Source organism: Rhipicephalus microplus, unplaced genomic scaffold (assembly GCF_043290135.1).
Source record: "Rhipicephalus microplus isolate Deutch F79 unplaced genomic scaffold, USDA_Rmic scaffold_13, whole genome shotgun sequence".
In the NCBI taxonomy this organism is placed as follows: domain Eukaryota; kingdom Metazoa; phylum Arthropoda; class Arachnida; order Ixodida; family Ixodidae; genus Rhipicephalus; species Rhipicephalus microplus.
Window position 1 is genome coordinate 8147089 of NW_027464586.1, and position 10023 is coordinate 8157111.

At 53.6% G+C, this 10023-nt stretch overlaps 3 non-coding genes across 3 annotated transcripts; all 3 read left to right on the forward strand.

Annotated features, from left to right (window-relative positions):
• Window positions 1-1411: 1411 nt before the first annotated feature.
• TRNAN-GUU (transfer RNA asparagine (anticodon GUU)) lies at window positions 1412-1485 on the forward strand. The gene has a single exon. It is a non-coding gene; the product is annotated as a tRNA-Asn (tRNA).
• Window positions 1486-3035: 1550 nt separating this feature from the next.
• On the forward strand, window positions 3036-3109 carry TRNAN-GUU (transfer RNA asparagine (anticodon GUU)). Its single transcript has one exon. It is a non-coding gene; the product is annotated as a tRNA-Asn (tRNA).
• A 4500-nt stretch (window positions 3110-7609) lies between these two features.
• On the forward strand, window positions 7610-7683 carry TRNAN-GUU (transfer RNA asparagine (anticodon GUU)). The gene has a single exon. It is a non-coding gene; the product is annotated as a tRNA-Asn (tRNA).
• The last annotated feature ends 2340 nt before the right edge of the window (window positions 7684-10023 follow it).

The window sequence follows — 10023 nt, forward strand, 5'->3', positions numbered from 1 at the left end:
CACCCGGTGGTGGTGCGGCGCTTTTTTTTCTTTGGGCTGATAGCTTTGAAGATATGTTCTGATGGTGGTGAGAGGGGAGCAAGACTGTCTCCGTGGCGCATTGGGCTAGCGCGATCGGCTGTTAACCGAAAGGTTGGAGTTTCGAGATCTCCCGGGAGGGGTCTGTGGCTTTTTTTCTTTGCGCTGATAGCTTTGAAGGTATGTTCTGACGGTGGTGAGAGTAGAGCACGACTCTCTCCGTGGCGCAATTGGGTTAGCGCGATCGGCTGTTAACCGAAAGGTTGGAGGTTCGAGCCCTCCCGGTGGTGGTGCGGCGCTTTTTCTTTGGGCTGATAGCTTTGAAAGTATGTTCTGACGGTGGTGAGAGTGGAGCAGGTCTGTCTCCGTTGCGCAGTCGGCTAGCGCGATCGGCTGTTAACCGAAAAGTCGGAGGTTTGAGCCCACCCGGTGGTGGTGTGGCGCTTTTTTTTCTTTGGGCTGATAGCCTTGAAGATATGTTCCGATGGTGGTGTGAGTGGAGCTGGACTGTCTCCGTGGCGCAATTGGCTTGCGCGATTGGCTGTTAACCGAAAGGTTGAGGGTTCAGCCCACCCGGTGGTGGTGCAGCGCTTTTTTTTCTTCGCGCTGATAGCTTTGAAGATATGTTCTGTTGGTGGTGAGAGTAGAGCAAGACTGTCTCTGTGGCGCAATGGGCTAGTGCGATCGGCTGTTAACCAAAAGGTTGGAGTATCGAGCCCTCCCGGGAGTGGTGTGTTGCTTTTTTCTTTGCGCTGATAGCTCTGAAAATATGTTCTGATGGTGGTGAGAGTGGAGTAGGACTATCTCCGTGGCGCAATTGGCTAGCGCGATTTCGTTGTTAACCGAAAGGTTGGAGGTTTGAGCCCATGCGGTGGTGGTGCGGCGCTTTTTTTTCTTTGCGCTGATAGCTTTGAAGATATGTTCTGATGGTGGTGAGAGGGGAGCAAGACTGTCTCCGTGGCGCAATGGGCTAACGCGATCGGCTGTTAACCGAAAGGTTGGAGTTTCGAGCTCTCCCGGGAGTGGTGTGTTGCTTTTTTTCTTTGCGCTGATAGCTCTGAAGAAATGGCCTGACGGTGGTGAGAGTGGAGCACGACTGTCTCCGTGGCGCAATGGGCTAGCACGATCGGCTGTTAATCGAAAGGTTGGAGGTTCGAGCCCACCCGGTGGTGGTGCGGCGCTTTTTTTTCTGTGGGCTGATAGCTTTGAAGATATGTTCTGATGGTGGTGAGAGGGGAGCAAGAGTGTCTCCGTGGCGCATTGGGCTAGCGCGATCGGCCTTTACCCGAAAGGTTGGAGTTTCGAGCTCTCCCGAGAGGGGTGTGTGGCTTTTTTTCTTTGCGCTGATAGCTTTGAAGGTATGTTCTGACGGCGGTGAGAGTGGAGCACGACTGTCTCCGTGGCGCAATTGGTTAGCGCGATCGGCTGTTAACCGAAAGGTTGGAGGTTCGAGCCCTCCCGGTGGTGGTGCGGCGCTTTTTCTTCTTTGGGCTGATAGCTTTGAAAGTATGTTCTGACGGTGGTGAGAGTGGAGCAGGACTGTCTCCGTGGCGCAATCGGCTAGCGCGATCGGCTGTTAACCGAAAAGTCGGAGGTTTGAGCCCACCCGGTGGTGGTGTGGCGCTTTTTTTTCTTTGGGCTGATAGCCTTGAAGATATGTTCCGATGGTGGTGAGAGTGGAGCTGGACTGTCTCCGTGGCGCAATTGGCTTGCGCGATCGGCTGTTAACCGAAAGGTTGAGGGTTCAGCCCACCCGGTGGTGGTGCAGCGCTTTTTTTTCTTCGCGCTGATAGCTTTGAAGATATGTTCTGTTGGTGGTGAGAGTAGAGCAAGACTGTCTCTGTGGCGCAATGGGCTAGTGCGATCGGCTGTTAACCAAAAGGTTGGAGTATCGAGCCCTCCCGGGAGTGGTGTGTTGCTTTTTTCTTTGCGCTGATAGCTCTGAAAATATGTTCTGGTGGTGGTGAGAGTGGAGTAGGACTATCTCCGTGGCGCAATTGGCTAGCGCGATTTCGTTGTTAACCGAAAGGTTGGAGGTTTGAGCCCACCCGGTGGTGGTGCGGCGCTTTTTTTTCTTTGCGCTGATAGCTTTGAAGATATGTTCTGATGGTGGTGAGAGGGGAGCAAGACTGTCTCCGTGGCGCAATTGGCTAGCGCGATCGGCTGTTAACCGAAAAGTTGGAGGTTCGAGCCCACCCGGTGGTGGTGCGGCGCTTTTTATTCTGTGGGCTGATAGCTTTCAAGATATGTTTTATTGTGGTGAGAGTGGAGCAGGACTGTCTCCGTGGCGCAATCGGCCAGCGCGATCGGCTGTTAACCAAAAGGTTGGAGGTTCGAGCCCTCCCGGGAGTGGTGTGTTGCTTTTTTCTTTGCGCTGATAGCTCTGAAAATATGTTCTGATGGTGGTGAGAGTGGAGCACGACTGTCTCCGTGGCGCAATTGGCTAGCGCGATTTCGTTGTTAACCGAAAGGTTGGAGGTTTGAGCCCTCCCGGTGGTGGTGGGGCGCTTTTTCTTCTTTGGGCTGATAGCTTTGAAAGTATGTTCTGATGGTGGTGAGAGGGGAGCAAGACTGTCTCCGTGGCGCAATGGGCTAGCGCGATCGACTGTTAACCGAAAAGTCGGAGGTTTGAGCCCACCCGGGAGGGGTGTGTTGCTTTTTTTTCTTTGGGCTGATAGCTCTGAAGAAATGGCCTGACGGTGGTGAGAGTGGAGCTGGACTGTCTCCGTGGCGCAATGGGCTAGCACGATCGGCTGTTAATCGAAAGGTTGGAGGTTCGAGCCCACCCGGTGGTGGTGCGGCGCTTTTTTTTTCTGTGGGCTGATAGCTTTGAAGATATGTTCTGATGGTGGTGAGAGGGGAGCAAGAGTGTCTCCGTGGCGCATTGGGCTAGCGCGATCGGCCTTTAACCGAAAGGTTGGAGTTTCGAGCTCTCCCGAGAGGGGGGTGTGGCTTTTTTTCTTTGCGCTGATAGCTTTGAAGGTATGTTCTGACGGTGGTGAGAGTGGAGCACGACTGTCTCCGTGGCGCAATTGGTTAGCGCGATCGGCTGTTAACCGAAAGGTTGGAGGTTCGAGCCCTCCCGGTGGTGGTGCGGCGCTTTTTCTTCTTTGGGCTGATAGCTTTGAAAGTATGTTCTGACGGTGGTGAGAGTGGAGCAGGACTGTCTCCGTGGCGCAATCGGCTAGCGCGATCGGCTGTTAACCGAAAAGTCGGAGGTTTGAGCCCACCCGGTGGTGGTGTGGCGCTTTTTTTTCTTTGGGCTGATAGCCTTGAAGATATGTTCCGATGGTGGTGAGAGTGGAGCTGGACTGTCTCCGTGGCGCAATTGGCTTGCGCGATCGGCTGTTAACCGAAAGGTTGAGGGTTCAGCCCACCCGGTGGTGGTGCAGCGCTTTTTTTTCTTCGCGCTGATAGCTTTGAAGATATGTTCTGTTGGTGGTGAGAGTAGAGCAAGACTGTCTCTGTGGCGCAATGGGCTAGTGCGATCGGCTGTTAACCAAAAGGTTGTAGTATCGAGCCCTCCCGGGAGTGGTGTGTTGCTTTTTTCTTTGCGCTGATAGCTCTGAAAATATGTTCTGATGGTGGTGAGAGTGGAGTAGGACTATCTCCGTGGCGCAATTGGCTAGCGCGATTTCGTTGTTAACCGATAGGTTGGAGGTTTGAGCCCACCCGGTGGTGGTGCGGCGCTTTTTTTTCTTTGCGCTGATAGCTTTGAAGATATGTTCTGATGGTGGTGAGAGGGGAGCAAGACTGTCTCCGTGGCGCAATTGGCTAGCGCGATCGGCTGTTAACCGAAAAGTTGGAGGTTCGAGCCCACCCGGTGGTGGTGCGGCGCTTTTTTTTCTGTGGGCTGATAGCTTTGAAGATATGTTCTAATGGTGGTGAGAGTGGAGCAGGACTGTCTCCGTGGCGCAATTGGCTAGCGCGATCGGCTGTTAACCGAAAGGTTGGAGGTTTGAGCCCACCCGGTGGTGGTGCGGCGCTTTTTTTTTTGGGGTGATAGCTCTGAATAAATGTTCTGATGGCGGTGAGAGTGGAGCACAACTGTCTCCGTGGAGCAATTGGCTAGCGCGGTCGGCTGTTAACCGAAAGGTTGGAGGTTCGAGCCCACCCGGTGGTGGTGCGGCGCTTTTTTTTCTTTGGGCTTATAGCTCTGAATAAATGTTCTGACGGTGGTGAGAGTAGAGCAGGACTGTCTCCGTGGCGCAATTGGCTAGCGCGATCGGCTGTTAACCGAAAAGTTGGAGGTTCGAGCTCTCCCGGGAGGGGTGTGTTGCTTTTTTCTTTGCGCTGATAGCTTTGAACGTATGTTCTTATGGTGGTGAGAGTAGAGCACGACTGTCTCCGTGGCGCAATAGGCTAGCGCGATCGGCTGTTAACCGAAAGGTTGGAGGTTTGAGCCCACCCGGTGGTGGTGCGGCGCTTTTTTTTTCTGTGGGCTGATAGCTTTGATGATATGTTCTGATGGTGGTGAGAGTGGAGCAGGACTGTCCCCGTGGCGCCATTGGCTAGCGCGATCGGCTGTTAACCGAAAAGTTGGAGGTTCGAGCCCTCCCGGGTGGGGTGTGTTTCTTTTTTCTTTGCGCTGATAGCTTTGAATATATGTTCTGATGGTGGTGAGAGTAGAGCAAGACTGTCTCCGTGGGGCAATTGGCTAGCGCGATCGGCTGTTAACCGAAAGGTTGGAGTTTCGAGCCCACCCGGTGGTGGTGCGGCGCTTTTTTTCTTTGGGCTGATAGCTTTGAAGATATGTTTTGACGGTGGTGAGAGTGAAGCAGGACTGTCTCCGTGGGGCAATTGGCTAGCGCGATCGGCTGTTAACCGAAAGTTTGGAGGTTCGAGCCCACCCGGTGGTGGTGCGGCGCTTTTTTTTCTTTAGGGTGATAGCTCTGAATAAATGTTCTGACGGCGGTGAGAGTGGAGCACAACTGTCTCCGTGGGGCAATTGGCTAGCGCGGTCGGCTGTTAACCGAAAGGTTGGAGGTTCGAGACCACCCGGTGGTGGTGCGGCGCTTTTTTTTCTTTGGGCTGATAGCTCTGAAGAAATGTTCTGACGGTGGTGAGAGTGGAGCAGGACTGTCTCCGTGGCACAATTGGCTAGCGCGATCGGCTGTTAACCGAAAAGTGGGAGGTTCGAGCTCTCCCGGAAGGGGTGTGTTGCTTTTTTCTTTGCGCTGATAGCTTTGAACGTATGTTCTTATGGTGGTGAGAGTAGAGCACGACTGTCTCCGTGGCGCAATAGGCTAGCGCGATCGGCTGTTAACCGAAAGGTTGGAGGTTTGAGCCCACCCGGTGGTGGTGCGGCGCTTTTTTTTTCTGTGGGCTGATAGCTTTGATGATATGTTCTGATGGTGGTGAGAGTGGAGCAGGACTGTCCCCGTGGCGCCATTGGCTAGCGCGATCGGCTGTTAACCGAAAAGTTGGAGGTTCGAGCCCTCCCGGGTGGGGTGTGTTTCTTTTTTCTTTGCGCTGATAGCTTTGAATATATGTTCTGATGGTGGTGAGAGTAGAGCAAGACTGTCTCCGTGGGGCAATTGGCTAGCGCGATCGGCTGTTAACCGAAAGGTTGGAGTTTCGAGCCCACCCGGTGGTGGTGCGGCGCTTTTTTTCTTTGGGCTGATAGCTTTGAAGATATGTTTTGACGGTGGTGAGAGTGGAGCAGGACTGTCTCCGTGGCGAAATTGGCAAGCGTGATCGGCTGTTAACCAAAAGGTTCGAGGTTCGAGCCCACGCGGTGGTGGTGCGGTGCTTTTTTTTTCTTTGGGCGATAGCTCTGAAGAAATGGTCTGACGGTGGTGAGAGTGGAGCACGACTGTCTACGTGGCGCAGTCGGCTAGCGCGATCGACTGTTAACCGAAAGGTTGGAGGTTCGAGCCCACCCGGTGATGGTGTGGCGCTGATTTTTCTTTGTGCTGATAGCTTTGAAGATATGTTCTGATGGTGGTGAGAGTGGAGCAGGACTGTCTCCGTGGCGCAATTGGCTAGCGCGATTGGCTGTTAACCGAAAGGTTGGAGGTTCGAGCCCACCCTGTGGTGGTGCGGTGCTTTTTTTTTCTTTGGGCTGATAGCTTTGAAGATATGTTCTGATGGTGGTGAGAGTGGAGCAGGACTGTCTCCGTAGCGCAATTGGCTTGCGCGATCGGCTGTTAACCGAAAGGTTGGAGGTTCGAGCCCAACCGGTGGTGGTGCGGCGCTTTTTTTTCTTTGGGGTGATAGCTCTGAAGAAATGTTCTGACGGTGGTGAGAGTGGAGCACGACTGTCTCCGTGGGGCAATTGGCTAGCGCGATCGGCTGTTAACCGAAACGTTGGAGTTTCGAGCCCTCCCGGGAGTGGTGTGTTGCTTCTTTTCTTTGCGCTGATAGCTTTGAAGATATGTTCTGATGGTGGTGAGAGTAGAGCACGACTGTCTCCGTGGCGCAATTGGCTAGCGCGATCGGCTGTTAACCAAAAGGTTGGAGTTTCGAGCCCACGCGGTGGTGGTGCGGCGCTCTTTTTTCTTTGGGCGGATAGCTTTGAAGATATGTTCTGATGGTGGTGAGAGTAGAGCAGGACTGTCTCCGTGGCGCAATTGGCTAGCGCGATCGGCTGTTAACCGAAAGTTTGGAGGTTCGAGCCAACCCGGTGGTGGTGCGGCGCTTTTTTTTCTTTGTGCTGATAGCTTTGAAGATATGTTCTCATGGTGGTGAGAGGGGAGCAAGACTGTCTCCGTGGCGCAATTGGCTAGCGCGATCGGCTGTTAACCGAAAAGTTGGAGGTTCGAGCCCACCCGGTGGTGGTGCGGCGCTTTTTATTCTGTGGGCTGATAGCTTTCAAGATATGTTTTATTGTGGTGAGAGTGGAGCAGGACTGTCTCCGTGGCGCAATCGGCCAGCGCGATCGGCTGTTAACCAAAAGGTTGGAGGTTCGAGCCCTCCCGGGAGTGGTGTGTTGCTTTTTTCTTTGCGCTGATAGCTCTGAAAATATGTTCTGATGGTGGTGAGAGTGGAGCACGACTGTCTCCGTGGCGCAATTGGCTAGCGCGATTTCGTTGTTAACCGAAAGGTTGGAGGTTTGAGCCCTCCCGGTGGTGGTGCGGCGCTTTTTCTTCTTTGGGCTGATAGCTTTGAAAGTATGTTCTGATGGTGGTGAGAGGGGAGCAAGACTGTCTCCGTGGCGCAATGGGCTAGCGCGATCGACTGTTAACCGAAAAGTCGGAGGTTTGAGCCCACCCGGGAGGGGTGTGTTGCTTTTTTTTCTTTGGGCTGATAGCTCTGAAGAAATGGCCTGACGGTGGTGAGAGTGGAGCTGGACTGTCTCCGTGGCGCAATGGGCTAGCACGATCGGCTGTTAATCGAAAGGTTGGAGGTTCGATCCCACCCGGTGGTGGTGCGGCACTTTTTTTTTCTGTGGGCTGATAGCTTTGAAGATATGTTCTGATGGTGGTGAGAGGGGAGCAAGAGTGTCTCCGTGGCGCATTGGGCTAGCGCGATCGGCCTTTAACCGAAAGGTTGGAGTTTCGAGCTCTCCCGAGAGGGGGGTGTGGCTTTTTTTCTTTGCGCTGATAGCTTTGAAGGTATGTTCTGACGGTGGTGAGAGTGGAGCACGACTGTCTCCGTGGCGCAATTGGTTAGCGCGATCGGCTGTTAACCGAAAGGTTGGAGGTTCGAGCCCTCCCGGTGGTGGTGCGGCGCTTTTTCTTCTTTGGGCTGATAGCTTTGAAAGTATGTTCTGACGGTGGTGAGAGTGGAGCAGGACTGTCTCCGTGGCGCAATCGGCTAGCGCGATCGGCTGTTAACCGAAAAGTCGGAGGTTTGAGCCCACCCGGTGGTGGTGTGGCGCTTTTTTTTCTTTGGGCTGATAGCCTTGAAGATATGTTCCGATGGTGGTGAGAGTGGAGCTGGACTGTCTCCGTGGCGCAATTGGCTTGCGCGATCGGCTGTTAACCGAAAGGTTGAGGGTTCAGCCCACCCGGTGGTGGTGCAGCGCTTTTTTTTCTTCGCGCTGATAGCTTTGAAGATATGTTCTGTTGGTGGTGAGAGTAGAGCAAGACTGTCTCTGTGGCGCAATGGGCTAGTGCGATCGGCTGTTAACCAAAAGGTTGGAGTATCGAGCCCTCCCGGGAGTGGTGTGTTGCTTTTTTCTTTGCGCTGATAGCTCTGAAAATATGTTCTGATGGTGGTGAGAGTGGAGTAGGACTATCTCCGTGGCGCAATTGGCTAGCGCGATTTCGTTGTTAACCGATAGGTTGGAGGTTTGAGCCCACCCGGTGGTGGTGCGGCGCTTTTTTTTCTTTGCGCTGATAGCTTTGAAGATATGTTCTGATGGTGGTGAGAGGGGAGCAAGACTGTCTCCGTGGCGCAATTGGCTAGCGCGATCGGCTGTTAACCGAAAAGTTGGAGGTTCGAGCCCACCCGGTGGTGGTGCGGCGCTTTTTTTTCTGTGGGCTGATAGCTTTGATGATATGTTCTGATGGTGGTGAGAGTGGAGCAGGACTGTCCCCGTGGCGCCATTGGCTAGCGCGATCGGCTGTTAACCGAAAAGTTGGAGGTTCGAGCCCTCCCGGGTGGGGTGTGTTTCTTTTTTCTTTGCGCTGATAGCTTTGAATATATGTTCTGATGGTGGTGAGAGTAGAGCAAGACTGTCTCCGTGGGGCAATTGGCTAGCGCGATCGGCTGTTAACCGAAAGGTTGGAGTTTCGAGCCCACCCGGTGGTGGTGCGGCGCTTTTTTTCTTTGGGCTGATAGCTTTGAAGATATGTTTTGACGGTGGTGAGAGTGGAGCAGGACTGTCTCCGTGGGGCAATTGGCTAGCGCGATCGGCTGTTAACCGAAAGTTTGGAGGTTCGAGCCCACCCGGTGGTGGTGCGGCGCTTTTTTTTCTTTAGGGTGATAGCTCTGAATAAATGTTCTGACGGCGGTGAGAGTGGAGCACAACTGTCTCCGTGGGGCAATTGGCTAGCGCGGTCGGCTGTTAACCGAAAGGTTGGAGGTTCGAGACCACCCGGTGGTGGTGCGGCGCTTTTTTTTCTTTGGGCTGATAGCTCTGAAGAAATGTTCTGACGGTGGTGAGAGTGGAGCAGGACTGTCTCCGTGGCACAATTGGCTAGCGCGATCGGCTGTTAACCGAAAAGTGGGAGGTTCGAGCTCTCCCGGAAGGGGTGTGTTGCTTTTTTCTTTGCGCTGATAGCTTTGAACGTATGTTCTTATGGTGGTGAGAGTAGAGCACGACTGTCTCCGTGGCGCAATAGGCTAGCGCGATCGGCTGTTAACCGAAAGGTTGGAGGTTTGAGCCCACCCGGTGGTGGTGCGGCGCTTTTTTTTCTGTGGGCTGATAGCTTTGATGATATGTTCTGATGGTGGTGAGAGTGGAGCAGGACTGTCCCCGTGGCGCCATTGGCTAGCGCGATCGGCTGTTAACCGAAAAGTTGGAGGTTCGAGCCCTCCCGGGTGGGGTGTGTTTCTTTTTTCTTTGCGCTGATAGCTTTGAATATATGTTCTGATGGTGGTGAGAGTAGAGCAAGACTGTCTCCGTGGGGCAATTGGCTAGCGCGATCGGCTGTTAACCGAAAGGTTGGAGTTTCGAGCCCACCCGGTGGTGGTGCGGCGCTTTTTTTCTTTGGGCTGATAGCTTTGAAGATATGTTTTGACGGTGGTGAGAGTGGAGCAGGACTGTCTCCGTGGCGAAATTGGCAAGCGTGATCGGCTGTTAACCAAAAGGTTCGAGGTTCGAGCCCACGCGGTGGTGGTGCGGTGCTTTTTTTTTCTTTGGGGCGATAGCTCTGAAGAAATGGTCTGACGGTGGTGAGAGTGGAGCACGACTGTCTACGTGGCGCAGTCGGCTAGCGCGATCGACTGTTAACCGAAAGGTTGGAGGTTCGAGCCCACCCGGTGATGGTGTGGCGCTGATTTTTCTTTGTGCTGATAGCTTTGAAGATATGTTCTGATGGTGGTGAGAGTGGAGCAGGACTGTCTCCGTGGCGCAATTGGCTAGCGCGATTGGCTGTTAACCGAAAGGTTGGAGGT